The sequence below is a fragment of the Daucus carota genome, chromosome 2 (genome assembly GCF_001625215.2).
Source record: "Daucus carota subsp. sativus chromosome 2, DH1 v3.0, whole genome shotgun sequence".
Taxonomy (NCBI): Eukaryota; Viridiplantae; Streptophyta; class Magnoliopsida; order Apiales; family Apiaceae; genus Daucus; species Daucus carota.
The window spans coordinates 44,998,248-45,008,393 of NC_030382.2; the positions used below are offsets into that span (position 1 = coordinate 44,998,248).

At 33.9% G+C, this 10,146-nt stretch overlaps 1 pseudogene; it reads right to left on the bottom strand.

Moving 5' to 3' along the window:
• Positions 1-1,972: 1,972 nt before the first annotated feature.
• On the bottom strand, positions 1,973-9,789 carry LOC108207634 (aminopeptidase M1-like; annotated as a pseudogene).
• Between the last annotated feature and the right edge of the window lie 357 nt (positions 9,790-10,146).

A 10,146-nucleotide genomic window follows, 5' to 3' on the forward strand; every position in this document is an offset into this window, starting at 1 on the left:
GTGATAACCATAACCATCAGTACTTCTAAACTCTGATGATTAAACATGATTAACATATTATTTTCAAAAAAAAAACATGATTAACATTTATAAATAATAGAGAAACCATCAAATATAACAGCCAAATAAATAAAATACATACAGTGATGGATGAATGCTTTTGAATCCTACTCTGTGCACTCGTCTTGCCCCGCACCTAATTTGAATTTCTACTCTAACCTAATTTAACTTTCTGTTGTTTTGTTTGAAGTTCGTTCAATTTTTGGGCCTTCTTTGCTTTTGGGCCTTCCACCCAATTTTTTGATATTTATCATACCGTTACGTGTACCCTTGCCTGATTTCTATTTTTAAATTCTGCTGTTGCACAGTTTCCCTTCTAACCTGATTAGCTTTTGACCGTCTAAATGATTTTTATTTTTAATTTATCAGTTATTATAATTATAATATCTTACTTTACATGTTTCAAAAAAAACTGAAAAAAACAAAACATATTTCAGTTTTCCATATTGTAATAATAATTTTTATTTTTAATATGATAAATTATAATCTATTTATCTATTTTTATCAAATTCTTTACATTTGTATTGAGCACCCAAGTTGAGAAAGATATATAAAATATTTTGAAAAAATAAAAAAAATGATAAAGTGTTGACTGACATTTCAAAAGGTCTATGAAAATAATGGGTGTGATAAGTTTTATATTATAAATGTTTATTGATTTTAGAGAATTTTTGGGATATCTAAGTCTAAACAAAACCACTCTTGACAAAAACACTTTGGCAATGTACAAACAACGGTTTTAGCCCTATAATTACTTCTCACATTCTTGCATAACCATTGTCCACTGTTTAGCAAAACAGCACTTCTAATCTTTGTCGATTAAACATGATTAACATATCTATATCCTATATAGTCCTAATTTGTGATTAAACACACTACGGTCAAAATTACTAGTATATAGATAATAGAGAAACCATCAAATGAATAAAATACATACACAGATGGATGGATGATTTTGAATCCTGCTCTATTTAAAATTTTAACTTTGAGCTCTTTTGTTTTAAGTTTAATTTTTGAGCCTTTCTTTGCTTTTGGGCCTTCCACCGGTATTTATCATACGGTTATAACCTTCCTGATTTTTATCTTTAAATTATGTTGTTGCACACTAGAAAGCCTAATTTCCCTTCTAACCTACCTAGCTTTGACCCACGTGGGTTTAAATAATTTTTACTTTTGATTTATTAGTTGTTATAATTACAATATGTCACCTCATGTTTCAAAAAAATTGAGAAAAACAAACACATATTAGTTTTCCATATTGTAAGAATTATTTTTATTTTTAATATGATAATTATAATCTATTTATCTATTCTTATCAAATTCTTTACATTTTTATTGAGCACTCAAGTTGGGAAAAATATATAAAATATTTTGAAAAAATAAAAAAAATTGTGAAGTGTTGAAAGTCATTAATTAATATGTAATTTACAGACAACAGTGAAATCCAAGTATGATCTGAGGCGCTTCATTAATTCTTTTTGAGTTTCACTATGATCAAAAGTAGCAACGCAACTAGAACTTCTTCTCGCAATGATATGTATCTAAATGACTTTCTCCGGCCACAGGTTCCAAGCCCAACTTCTTGTGCATCATAAGAACACCCACCAACTTCCCAGCATGAACAGGATATATATTACTCCCCCCGTTCCCGTGGTTGTTTCCGTTCCCTGTTTACACGTATTTTGATACTCTTATAAAGTGTAGTTTGATAATTCGTTTTTTTAATTATTTTTTTTAAAATAAAAATTTAAACATCATATTTTTATTCAGTGAAAAAAATTTAAAAAATATAATATGGAACAATACTTTAGATAAGTGTTGAAAAACATGACAAAAAATAATGTAAAGAAATGAGAGGACAGTTGAATCTTTTCAGGCTATGTTTATATTTAAACATAACAGACCAACCAGCTCAAACTCAATGACGTGTCTATAGGCCAAAAGCATTAAGACATTCTTACTGTGCACAGAAGAGAATCAATTCAATAAAGAATTGTTTCAAGTCCGCCATTAAATCAAGGATAACTTCACTTGAGACTGTTGCTATAGCAATAACATATCTGACATGTTACAAGCAAAAGTTATGTCACTCACCATAATCTGATCATGCATATTTTTAAGATTTCCAGAGAAGAAAGCTATACATCAATTAATCTTGACACAACAATATATTCTAGCTCCTTCCTGTAGACGTTCAATAAGGAGAGCAGATTAGATAATGGCAATCCGCAAGCCTCACGAAGAGCATATGTATCATCCAAAATGCCTGGAACAAAAACGTTAACGGAGAGGTGATTATATGAAGTTAATGAAATGATTGTGAAGTATAGCACTGCTGTGACCCAAGAAATTAAGAATTTCAAGAAAGTAAATCAAACTGTTACACGCACCAAATTTATCTGCTGCTGTCAAGGAGTTCTCCTCTTAGCTTTCTTCAAATGAGTTGCTATTTTATCATCATACTTTACCCTATAAAAACCAGTCTGCCCAACATTTACTTTGATTACCGAGTTTTTAAGAATCTCTTCTTCATTCATCTCAGTTGAGCTTGAACTTCCAACAACAGATGCTTGCAACTGGGACAGGGTTAAAACTTCTTAATTTCGTGTCTAGAAGGAAACTTCTTTTATGGTTTAAACCAAGTGGGAAAGTTATCGGAATGACCCACAACCCATCACCATGCCTACCAGAGGATAAAAATTGTGCCTGCAATTTGAAAAGATGGAAAAGTAAAAAAAATAATTTATGCAGATGACACTGGTGCCTTGATCGATTACGGTCATTGTCATAAATGCTTCTCGATAATAATAGGACCTGCTCAAACTCTAAACTAGAATCATTGATTTTAATAGAGACGCATGGATAGCCCTTCTGCTTTGTCCATGTATTCATGAATTTGTTCACATCAATTCCAGATTCTTCTGAAAGAACGCTCCATAAATCTTCTGTCTTCGCATTTTTGCTGGCATATCTCTTTATATATGAACCTAATGATTTCTGAGTTGTAGCAAAGAAACTGCCCAGTTAGAGACATGGCCATCTATACAACCATAGCAATATGACAAGGCAAAGTTTGACAAGAAACATTTACATACAAGTCTGTTGTATATTTTCCTTAGGTTTACTAAATTTAGTCATTAAATTTTAATGTTAAGTAGAGAAATTTGACATATAGATGACTTATGTAGCGAAAACATACAGGGGAGGGGGGAAGAGAGAATGTTTGAAATTTTAGCAATAAGAGTGTACCCTTAGTCTTTTCTGGTAGATTAACACAATTCTGCTTAAATACGTAATTCTTCTAATATGTAACACTGTAAGGTTCCCTTTTAGCAAAAAAAACTTTATAAGGTTCCATGTAAAATAGAAATTAGAAATGGACATACTTAAACACAAAAACAAGGTGGTGACTGTAAATATGTATTGTACGCGATAGCTTTATAATTTATTGACAATATAAACACACAGTAGCTATTATAAGAACGCCACTACTGAACTAGTTCAGTATACTCACCTGGAAAATATCAGCACCGAGATAATCCTCCAACATCCGTATGACAGATGATCCTTTTTTTTAACTTATAGCATCAAAAGTCTCATCAACTGCACGAGCAGTGTGTACCTCCACCTATTACAATATGCTCATCATCAAGTACCGGAGCACATTTAGTTGTTTAAGTACTTGGAAGTTGAAACATTAATACGTTTGTCCTTTCGAGCCTTAGTCTTATATTAATCAAATGTAAAACTATGTGCTAAAACAGAGTGTTTTTAAACCTCTATTGGATGTGAGGTTTCCAGTGCATCCATCCGCAGTCCACCAGTAGTATCAAGGAATTGAGTCCAAATCCTCCACTCAGGATATATGATGTCAGTTGCTAAATAACTTATCTGGATATATCAAAACCTAACGAACATCAGACTAATAAGAAGGCTGGAATGAGCAGAAATATGTAACTTAACAGATTATTAATTACCCATGTGGCAAAACCTTCATTAAGCCATAGATGAGTCCACCATTCAATCGTTACCAAGTTACCAAACCACTGATGGGCAACTTCATGGGTTACAACAATTGCAAGCTGGCAAAAGAAATGATTCTACCACATAAATGACAAGTTTGTATAACTATCAGTTTTGCAAATTTTATTATATAATTTTATTATATAATCATGACCACATTAGGATTGACGAGAACATAAAGATTACAGTGGCAAGGAACATTTAATATATTAATAAATATTATTTAGTGTTAATCTTCTTAATAATTGCTGTCATAAAATAAAAACAAGGGAAGAAACCATTGGACGGGCAATTATGTTACAAGTTGTACCTACAACCTACCCTTTGTGTGTTAGCTGCTGAGGAATGCAAATCATCATGCAAAAGCTCAGTCTCACGATAGACAATCAACCCATAATTCTCCATGGCTCCAGCAGAAAAATCAGGAACAGCAACCATATCCAGCTTAGGAAGCGAGTAAGGCACCGAGCAGTAGCTAGAGCATTCAAGCGAGCAGAGATTCAGCCCAATATCTAGACAGAGTACTGAAAACTACAGTTTCCACTACAATGAATTGACAACTACTTCTTTCTATTTGTTCTTCATAAACTTCCATAGAAATGGACTCAGAAGTCACTACTAGTATACATAAGAGTCCAGAAATTTAATAACAGGTCTAGTATAACTATACAACTGTTCTCTGCAGAACTTCATGCCCTTACTAGAGCACTTTCTGGACTGGAAGACAAGATTTCTACATCATATTAGGGTTTTTCAAGTCAGACAGTAAAATTAAGTTTTTGGTACAAGTTATACTCTTATAGGCAGAAAGATTGAAGGAATTCTAGTCGGTCACTGGATTGTTGCTGTTTTACATCGTAAAAATTGTTTTTTGTCATGTGCACTGGTAGTTCCAACATCGTAATGTCAGATTTATCAGTTATCATAGAAGATTAAGTGAAAGAAAACAACTTACTTTTTGTATATGTCGAGTGCTTTAACAGCAATATTAAGAGCTAACTTTCCCTTTTCACTTTTCCCAACAGGACAGTATGCACGGACAACAATACCTGCCCAAACAATCATTAATATCCCCATGATTTAATAATCCTGCCCAAACAACAATCACTAATATAACTTGAAAAGATATTCAAGAGTTGCATGCAAACCGTCAGATGTTTTATCTTCAATGTAATCGAACAAACCAATTACAACAGCTACCAAATATGTTGACACTATCGGTGATTCCTCAAACTGTACGCTCTTCAAGATTCCATCGGAATTTTCTTGACAAACTGGCATGTTAGACAATACTGTCAATTCAGATGGTACAACACCGACTGTAATCTTGAGGGTAAGTTAAATATCAGAAGTCAGAACTATATTAAGAATAAAAGTAGTTTATAAGAATGATATGAAATTATCTAAGCACTCGAAACAAGTAAAACAGTAACTGATTTAACAACTGAAGTCACATGTACCTTTAAAGCAGGTTCATCCCAACAGGGAAAACATTTGCGTGCATCCACAGCTTCGAATTGTGTCACTGCCATATTCTTCTTCACTCCTCCATCTACATAGGTCCTGTATGATGATAATAGTCAATACAGATCAAACCATAAAGGCTGTCCACAAAATTCATTAAATCAAGCCTTTTTTTACAGTTTTCATGTACTAGTACTCATGTAAATGCACACTATCAATACACAGCAATATAATGACAGAAGTCTCAGCAGAGTAAGTTCACGACTGATAAGAGTTTATATGGGTTCCTTCGCCTCTTTCATCTTTCTGTATGGTACGTACTTGCGTGTTTCTCAGCAAATCAGATGCACATTTCTTAAAGGCAAGGGCCGCCACAAATTTACCAATAATAAACCTAATAATAGGGTGCCTTATAATATACAATCTGTGAACATATTCACCAAATGAACAAGGAAAATAAGAAAGAAACAGATACAACTTACCCTCTGTAAAAACCCTTCATATGCTCATCTAGTATCCCAGAAAAGTTGATGCTCAGAATCCCTTCCCCCAAAGAAAGAGCCTCCTCAAACAGCAACACAAGTAACTCATCCTCTCCATCCACCACAACATCACAAGGCACATGTTTCTGTTACAAAATCACAAACGCATGAAATCAACTGATACAAGTACATGATTAACTTAGTCCTTCATACATACATACATATTCAGTACATACTAGTTTATTCGTGGTAAATGAAACTTCATGGATGATCAAGTCAAGGGGGTTGAGTACTAGGTAGCGAGTTGGATCAAGTATAGAAAGATGAATCCGTACACTGCCTGTAAAATTAGAAGCTAAAAGATTGGGGTTTAAAGTGAGATCATAGTGTTTTGGTTCAAAGCTATCGAAGATACCATTGTGGAAATGGAAAGGCTTGGAATAGAAGAAAACTCAGATATACATGCCAAATTTGAATCTGCAATGAAACAGATGGATGAAATGAGCTCTGAAAACCGTAGATATACAGAAAACTTGAAGCAGCCACAATCTGAAATTTCAGAGGAGATGGGCTTCTGCCAAAAGATACTATGCTTGATCATATATCTGAAACTTCCTCCTATGGGATAAGTAAAAGACGCTATGAGGGGTCTGATATCCAAGTGTTTGGGACGTGGAAAATCACTGATCAAGTAAGTAGCATTAATCTTGCTGTCGGCAAGGGAAAGAAGTCAGTCAATGCACCCAATAAGAAATAGCATTCAGAAGCAATTAAACAGGATAGAAAATTTATTACTTCAAATTCTCAAGTAGAGAAAGAGTTGAGAGTGGACAACTTTGAGATCTCCAAGAGATCTCCAGCAACATATTAATATGGATTCGAATCCATAATCTTAGACAAATATACCCACATTACAACATTCTCTTCTAGAATCTGTTTACTTAGCGTCAGATAAGATGTTATCAAAAAGCTGTATACTGTTTGCGCTTGTCCTTGCGTATTTGCTTAATCCAATACCTCTTGTTCATGCACAGGATGATCCACCAAGTCTGTATCATATAGTATGTTGTTCATGTTCTTGGTTAATTACCTGCATCTAGCAGGCACATGCATATTTGTAGTTAATTATGCTTATTTTAAAACTCTGCCGGGTTTTCTAAGCATAGATTGTGGATTGCCAGTATGAGAGCCCTACAATGCCAACAATATTAACAGCCAAAAAGAAAAGTTGTCAAAAGATAGTGAAGTACAAATTTGAACTTGAGGGTAGAAAACATTGGCGACAAGGCTGTTTAATGAAAACGATGCACAGATTCTGCTCTATATACACAGACAAGCAGATAACATGAAGCCCAGATCGGAAAGCCATATACTTGATGTGCTTAATCAAAGGCAACTGATCATTGTATTGACTACATGAACATGAAAGAGATATTAACTGAAACCTTCAACATAAAACATAAAGCATAGAACAAGACTCCAATAAGCAAAACAACAAAGATCTTAACTTCTCAAGTAATCAAGTTATATACTGATGCAACTACAAATAGTTTCAATCTAAGACACCATATACAAACATGCAGTATCAAGCGATATATAGATATATATACACACACACTCACCAAAAGCAAAAGAGAATGATTTGTATTAACAACCATACAAAGTATATATAAGTTACTTGTTCAAAATTACGGATCCAACATATAGTAAAAGGAAGCTTTTCAATTTCTTTTCACCCAATTAGTATTTGATTCTTCACACCCACAAATGTAAATATCACATTAACAATTAACAATAAGAATGCATACTTACAGGAGATAGAAATAAGCGCAACACAAGCCGCTAACACTATTGGATAAACTGCTTAGAAACTCTCTAATCCCATCTTCTGTGCAGCACTGTAAACATCTAGAACCAAAACAAGACCCTTGAATCAAACAAACAAACACCGAAAAATCAACAAATAAATTACAATTTGAACGAAGAAGGTTGCACTAAAAGCGATACTATTAAAGGGAAGCTGAAAGAAGCTGAGGCATCATCCAGAAGTTGTTCGACTTTAATGGAATATTGATGAAGAATATTGAGGACATATCGTCACGGTATGGCCAGAAGTCTGTAACGGAGTCGGAAGAGAGCGGCAGTGCAAGAAGGAAGAGAATATCAGAGCAGGCGTAAGAGTGTCAGAAAGAATTGGCCGCTTGCAGTTGGAGATACAGAGAATACTGTTTGAATTACTAAAGCTAGATGATGGTAAAGAAAGCAAAGGAAACATTAACTAACCTAACTCACAGGAGAGGGGAATGCTATCAACAGACAAAAAGGTAAAATGTAATTGCTTAACGTCGTAGCAAAGGACACTGATTAATTCTTTTGCATTAAAAAAGCAAAAATTATATGAAAGTCCCATGACTGCCTTCAATAAATCACCAAAATTCAACAAAAAAATCTAACAAGGAACATTTAAATATAGATATGCCAAAAGAGAACATGGGTTCATAAACTTTACAAATATTCACCAAATGAGGTACTAGTTTCTCAAAAATAGCATATTAAAACTACCAACCCACCCAGAACTTGATAGATTCACTAATATTGCACTAAATGTCTGAACATTACATAGGTTCACTACACATGTCTAATATTATATTCATGACTCCAAAAGAAAGCTAGACCAATTCCAGCTAGCAAATTCCTGCAAAAAAAATAAATAAAAACCTTTAAATATTGTGCCCTGATAAAGTGAGACATTCTTTTAACAGACATATCAAAATAAGTCAATTGCAATAATGAAACAAACTCTAAAATTGCAACTGGAGCAAAAAGATAAAATCCGCATAAATTCTCCAAAAATTGTGTTTAAGTACTATTGATTGTGTTTGCTTTCTAGCCAAACTTTGTAGTTCGCTCAAATGCTTTTTAGATATTGAACTTGTGAAATGCTTTTTAGATATTGAACTTGCTCAAAGCTAGCCTTCTGATGAACAACATAGCTAGCCATTGATGTTAAAAACATTGATGTTAAAACCAGTTAACCTCAATAAAATTTGATATTAACCTAAGTATGTCTAATATTCATATGAAAAGGTCAAGCATGACGTCCAAATGCAGATATATTGAGGCTGAGGATTTACACTTGACCAGGCCAGTCACTGTTTGTTGCTAGGATAATTTTTGAAGCCCAGATGAAGGAATTGAAGTACACGAACTTATTTACTTGTTGAATCAGAATTACAAAAGTGGCACTAAAACACTTATACTCATGTATACATAGTAACACATGCCAGAGTCGGGAAAAACAGATGTTAAAACTGATTAATATTTTCCACATTAGATACTATTTATCATAACTCAAAATTAAATTAAGAGACCTGACCTGGATTAGCCCTCACTAATATAGGAGATGAGGTGGGGTAGGTGCCTTCTTTTCCATAACCTTTTGAATAAAGGGAGCTTTCTCATGTTGACTCATCTGGTCCCATTCAGATTGCCCAGCAGTGTACCATTCGAATTCTCTAGCATAGTTGACCTTAGGTGGTAGGGATCTATCATATGGCATGAATGGATGTCGGATCTTATAGTCCTCGGACATGAAGATTCTCAAAGCTTCAATGTCTATGGTCACGGGTCCCAAATGGCCACCATCAGACTTGTTCTTGTTTTTCCTAATTCGCTTGAATGCTTGGCTATTAACATCAATCTGGGTACTAGTTTCCCCCGTCATGGATTCTTTCTTAGTCATTGATCTTGTTTTTACCATGATGTTCCTGAAATATCAGGGCTTGAGTAAATTAATAACCATCAGTACTTCTAAACTCTGATGATTAAACATGATTAACATATTATTTTCAAAAAAAAAACATGATTAACATTTATAAATAATAGAGAAACCATCAAATATAACAGCCAAATAAATAAAATACATACAGTGATGGATGAATGCTTTTGAATCCTACTCTGTGCACTCGTCTTGCCCCGCACCTAATTTGAATTTCTACTCTAACCTAATTTAACTTTCTGTTGTTTTGTTTGAAGTTCGTTCAATTTTTGGGCCTTCTTTGCTTTTGGGCCTTCCACCCAATTTTTTGATATTTATCATACCGTTACGTGTACCCTT